Source organism: Nycticebus coucang, chromosome 11 (assembly GCF_027406575.1).
Source record: "Nycticebus coucang isolate mNycCou1 chromosome 11, mNycCou1.pri, whole genome shotgun sequence".
Taxonomy (NCBI): domain Eukaryota; kingdom Metazoa; phylum Chordata; class Mammalia; order Primates; family Lorisidae; genus Nycticebus; species Nycticebus coucang.
The window spans coordinates 33,511,270-33,517,819 of record NC_069790.1 but is presented as its reverse complement, the minus strand read 5'-3'; the positions used below and the strand labels follow the sequence as shown (position 1 = coordinate 33,517,819).

At 38.4% G+C, this 6,550-nt stretch overlaps 1 pseudogene; it reads right to left on the bottom strand.

Annotated features, from left to right (window-relative positions):
- Positions 1-2,841: 2,841 nt before the first annotated feature.
- Positions 2,842-3,477, bottom strand: LOC128598292 (high mobility group protein B3-like; annotated as a pseudogene).
- Positions 3,478-6,550: the final 3,073 nt, after the last annotated feature.

The window sequence follows — 6,550 nt, the reverse complement described above, 5'->3', positions numbered from 1 at the left end:
TTAGAGAAAGTTGTATTCATGTCTCTTGCCCATTGATATATGGGATTGTTGGCTTTTTTCATGTGGATTAATTTGAGTTCTCTATAGATCCTAGTTATCAAGCTTTTGTCTGATTGAAAATATGCAAATATCCTTTCCCATTGTGTAGGTTGTCTATTGGCTTTGGTTTTTGTCTCCTTAGCTGTACAGAAGCTTTTCAGTTTAATGAAGTCCCATTTGTTTATTTTTGTTCTTGTTGCAATTGCCATGGCAGTCTTCTTCATGAAGTCTTTCCCCAGGCCAATATCTTCCAGTGTTTTTCCTATGCTTTCTTGGAGGATTTTTATTGTTTCATGCCTTAAATTTAAGTCCTTTATCCATCTTGAATCAATTTTTGTGAGTGGGGAAAGGTGTGGGTCCAGTTTCAGTCTTTTACATGTAGACATCCAGTTCTCCCAACACCATTTATTGAATAGGGAGTCTTTCCCCTAAGGTATGTTCTTGTTTGGTTTATCGAAGATTAGGTGGTTGTAAGATGTTAGTTTCATTTCTTGGTTTTCAATTCGATTCCAAGTGTCTATGTCTCTGTTTTTGTGCCAGTACCATGCTGTCTTGACCACTATGGCTTTGTAGTATAGACTAAAATCTGATATGCTGATGCCCCCAGCTTTATTTTTATTACTAAGAACTGCCTTAGCTATACGGGGATTTTTCCGGTTCCACACAAAACACAGAATCATTTTCTCCAAATCTTGAAAGTACGATGTTGGTATTTTGATAGGAATGGCATTGAATAGGTAGATTGCTTTGGGAAGTATAGACATTTTAACAATGTTGATTCTTCCCATCCTTGAGCATGGTATGTTCTTCCATTTGTTAATATCCTCTGCTGTTTCCTTTCTGAGGATTTCATAATTTTCTTTATAGAGGCCCTTCACCTCCTTTGTTAGGTATATTCCCAGGTATTTCATTTTCTTTGAAACTATGGTGAAGGGAGTTGTGTCCTTAATTAGCTTCTCATCTTGACTGTTATTGGTGTATACAAAGGCTACTGACTTGTGGACATTGATTTTATATCCTGAAACATTACTGTATTTTTTGATGACTTCTAGGAGTCTTGTGGTTGAGTCTTTGGGGTTCTCTAAGTATAAGATCATGTCGTCAGCAAAGAGGGAGAGTTTGACCTCCTCTGCTCCCATTTGGATTCCCTTTATTTCCTTGTCTTGCCTAATTGTATTGGCTAGAACTTCCAGCACTATGTTGAATAGTAAAGGTGACAGAGGACAACCTTGTCTGGTTCCAGTTCTAAGAGGAAAAGCTTTCAGTTTTACTCCATTCAGTAAAATATTGGCTGTGGGTTTGTCATAGATAGCTTCAATCAGTTTTAGAAATGTGCCACCTATGTCTATACTCTTCTGTGTGCTAATTAGAAAAGGATGCTGGATTTTATCAAATGCTTTTTCTGCATCTATTGAGAGGATCATGTGATCTTTATTTTTGCCTCTGTTAATATGGTGGATAATGTTTATGGACTTGCGTATGTTAAACCAGCCTTGCATCCCTGGGATGAAGCCTGCTTGATCATGATGAATGACTTTTTTGATGATAAGCTATAATCTATTTGCTAGGATTTTGTTGAGAATTTTTGCATCTATATTCATGAGTGAGATTGGTCTGAAATTCTCCTTTTTGTTTGGGTCTTTTCCTGGTTTTGGTATCAGGGTGATGTTTGCTTCATAGAATGTGTTGGGGAAGATTCCTTCTTCCTCAATTTTTTGGAATAATTTCTGTAGTAGAGGAATAAGCTCTTCCTTGAAGGTTTGATAGAATTCTGGTGTGAAGCCATCTGGACCAGGGCATTATTTGGTTGGAAGATTTTTTATTGTTTCTTTGATCTCAGTGCTTGAAATTGGTCTGTTCAGGAGCTCTATTTCTTCCTGGCTAAGTCTAGGGAGAGGGTGTGATTCCAAATATTGATCCGTTTCCTTCACATCGTCAAATTTCTGGGCATAGCTAACCTCTATTCTTATATCTGTATTCTTTGCACCTAGGAAGGCATTCAAATTAATGTTATCTTGTTTAAGACATAGCTTTATGACAAAAGACATGTGCATGATGAAGCCATTGAAAAAGGCCAAAGGGAGTCCTTCTTCCGCTTGATGCTTTGCCAACAATGAAGAGTTCTACAGTTTGTTTTAAAACAAACAGTTTAAAAACTACCGCACTTAACTAAAAAAAAAAAAAAAAAAAATCCAAACACTTCTCATGCCATCTGACCCCGCTTTGTCCACAGCTAAGAATGGCAGCAGAATGCTATGTCACTATATACAAAAACAAGACAACCTGAAGCTAAATGGACGCCCGCAGCAGTGTCAACAGGTGCAGCTCACAGTGCACGCCCTGAGCTATGGCCCCTCAGAAGGATATCTTTCCCCATGGCCTTAACGCCAAGCAGGGAGCAGCAAGAGTTGGTCTTGGTTGTTTTGTTCTTTTTACAAACTATAGATATGTACAGTTGATAACTCAGGATTTCTAGCCAATAACCATATAGTTAACACCAACTTACAAATTAAAAAAAAAAAATGCCAGAAACATCTTTAAATGCCTTGTCACACCAACAGCAAAGTGCACAGAGTGAGGAGAACACGAGAGTGCCTTTTCATTTTAAAAATGTTTGGAAATATGTACAACTTTGATACAGTTTCAGGGTGCTCCAGACACCCATGGCCACTTCATGTAAACCACTGACAATTTCTAGAGCACTTTGAGACTACAATATGATCATGATCAAATTTTGTGATTAAACTTAATGAGGGCCATAGACATTTCTCAATTAAGAGATGTGTCATTCACGGCGCTCCCCTACTCTAAGGTATTCACAAGGAGACAGATAAACAGTTTGTATTCATCCTCCTCCTCCTCCTCTTCTTCTTCTTCCTCATCTTCTTCATCTTCCTCTTCCACCTTTTTCCTGGCAACTTTAGTGGGACCCTTTGCGCCATCAAACTTTCCTTTAGACTTACAGTCAGCAACGTCCTTCTCATCCTTCTCCTTCAGCTTGGCTGCCTTAGTGATGGAAGGCTGCTTTTCGCTGTCACTCAAGTTATTCCACATCTCACCCAGCTTTTTTGCCACATCTCCAATAGAGATACCAGGATTTGTAGACTTGATCTTGGGGCGGAATTCTGAACAGAAGAGGAAAAATCCAGACGGTGGCCTCTTGGGGGCATTGGGGTCCTTCTTCTTTCCTCCTTTAGCTGGTCCCTAATCCTTCATTTCCCGATCATAGCGGACTTTATCAGCCTTTTCCATTTCGTCAAATTTAGACTTCTCTTTCCCAGACATTGCCTTCCACTTTTCAGAGCACTTCTTGGAAAATTCTGCAAAATTGACAGGGACCTCTGGGATTTTCTTCTTATGTTCTTCTCTGCATGTCTGCACAAAGAAGACAGAGGCAGGCATCTTGCCCTTTGGTTTCTTGGGGTCACCTTTAGCCATCTTGACTGAATTGTTTTCTCCTTCCCGGCCACCTAGCAAGAGGGAAGGCAAAGGGGCGGGAAGGGTGCGGGGAGAAGAGGCAGGGGGAGGAGGTGGCGGGGCGCGCTCTCAGTGGTATGGTCGGAAAGTCGTGCAGGCACTGCGGTGGCGGTGGCTACGGTGGCGGCGGCCGCGGGTGCGGGCGGTGCGGAACGTACCTGTATTCGGGAGTCCTTCTTTAGTAGGAGAATCTCACTGAAAACAAATGTTAACAAATTATGACCTGTTGGTTAAATATGGTATGCCCTCTGCTTTTTGAAAAGTTTTCTGTTGAAACATAGTCATGCCCATTCTTCAGTGAATTATCTATAGCTTCTTTGCACTACAGTGGCAAAGTTGAGGAATTAAAGAGATTGTATGGGTAGGTAAAGCTGAAGATATTTACATCGAGTCCTTTATAAAAAATATTTGCCCATCCATGATCTAGATTCTAGAGTAAAATAAGTTCAGCTGCATTCTGAGTTCCAAGCATTGCAATTGAAAGAGAGATGAAGGTCAATGGGTCAATGGAAGTATCCTTGGAGGAAACTCACCATCAAGGTAATGGAACTCAAAATTAAGAATCATCTTAATTTCATTCCCCAAAGAGAATGAAACATTTTAACCTGGAAAAGAGAAGCTTTGTAGATGGGGGAAATGTAGGACAGCAGAAGATTCTTAGTTGAATTTAGTTGGAAAAATGTTGAGTAGAGGGACTTTGTTTCCTCAACAAGGATCATCAGTGATAGTTACAAGAAAGTATTTACTGGACTTTCTAACAATGAGGAATTAAAAAATGGCCTAGGAGGTGGGCTTTCCTTGTCAGAGTACTCATGGCTGGGTTAGATGATTATACTTTGGGAACATTACAGAGGAGATTGAGGAATAATGGTCACTACCATTTTGGGGATGTTTACCATCTACCACCACCTCTTTATACTTATTATCCCTAATACTCATAATAACCTTAGACTATCATGAACCTCACTTTGTAGGTGGAGCAACAGTTCAGAAAGCACAAAACATTTGCCCCAACTCATAACACCTGTAAGTGTCAAGCATATATGCAGAATGGTTGTTGGTAAGGTTTGTTAAAAAACTTTCTTTCCTGATAGTTTTTGTAAAAAAAATTTTTTGTAAAAAGCTTTCTTTCCAGATAGTTTTCAAGATAGTTTTAAAATATGGAAAAGGGCAAAGAATACTATAACTAACATAGATATTTCTGTCACCCAGAATTGACAATTATTAACAATCATCAAAATTATTCAACTCATCTGTGTGGTCTTTTTTATGCTTCTTGGCAGTCCTGTGACCAAAATGTCTTTTTCTTACTAAGAAAAAAAATTTAAATACCTTGTAGTGTTGTTATGGGTTTAATTGTACCTCCCACCCCACCAGAGTTTCAAATGGTGCAGTCTTAACTCCCAGTGCCTTAGAATGTGACCTTATTTGGAAATAGAATGGTTGCCGATACAGTTAGTTAAGATAAAGTCAGAACAGAGTGGGGTGGGCCCCTAGTTCAGTATGACTGGTGCCCTCATAAAAAGGAAGAATTTGAACCCAGACACATAACAGGGGGAATGCTATGTGAAGATAACTTCAGGATCAGGTGGTGGTTTTACAAGCCAAGGAACACAAAAGATTACTAGCAAACCAACAGAACCTAAGTGACAAGCACAGTTAATTATTAACAATGGTCAATTCTGGCCTGTGAAAATCTCTATGATACTTTTTCCTAAGTTAGTTATATTAATTTATAACTATAATTATATAATTTCAGCCATCCTCTAAAAACTATCTAATTAATATACACCCTGAAATATTATACTTTAATAATATTTATAGACATTGCTGTCTTTGAAATCACCAGGATCTCCATTCTTTTCATCTCTGTTGTAGCCAATTTTCTTAAATTGTCCATGAACCTCTCTCATCACAAACTGATTATGGGGACCCTGAACTTTTATATATATAGTTTATTTTCACTGACAAGTTAATTATCTGACCTGTTACTTCCTTTGAATGTTCCTGGTACTCCATTGAATGGCCCTGCTCTAACTGACTCAATAAAAAGAAGTAGATCTTACTTTGCTAAATAAGGCCCCATCTTGCAATGAAACATACATTTTATTTAGGGTGCAGAGAAATTGGAATTGATTGATTCAATATTTTTATTTATTTTTTTTACTTTATTTTTTAATTTTTATTTATTTTCCTTTTTTTATTTTTATTTTTATTTTTTTTTTATTAAATCATAGCTGTGCACATTGATATAATCATGGGGCATCATTCACTAGCTTCACAGACCATTTACCAAGTTTCACATATACCCTTGTAAGATGCACCGCTAGTGTAATCCCACCAATCCCCTTCCCTCTACCCACCTTCCCCTTCCTTCCCCTCCCTTTCCCCCTTCCCCCTATTCTTAGGTTGTAACTAGGTTATAGCTTTCATGTGAAAACCCTAAATTAGTTTCATAGTAGGGCTGAGTACATTGGGTACTTTTTCTTCCAATCTTGAGATACTTTACTAAGAAGAATATGTTCCAGCTCTATCCATGTAAACATGAAAGAGGTAAAGTCTCCATCTTTCTTTAAGGCTGCATAATATTCCATGGTGTATATATACCACAATTTATTAATCCATTCGTGGATCGATGGGCACTTGGGCTTCTTCCATGACTTAGCAATTATGAATTGAGCTGCAATAAACATTCTGGTACAAATATCTTTGTTATGATGCAATTTTTGGTCTTCCGAGTATATGCCCAGTAGAGGGATTACAGGATTGAATGGCAGATCTATTTTTAGCTCTCTAAGTGTTCTCCATATCTGTTTCCAAAAGGAATGTATTAATTTGCATTCCCACCAGCAGTGCAAAAGTGTTCCCTTTTCTCCACATCCGCGCCAACATCTCTGGTCTTGGGATTTTGTGATATAGGCTCGTCTCACTGGAGTTAGATGGTATCTCAAAGTAGTTTTGATTTGCATTTCTCTGATGATTAAAGATGATGAGCATTTTTTCATATGTCTGAAGGCCATGCACCTGTCTTCTT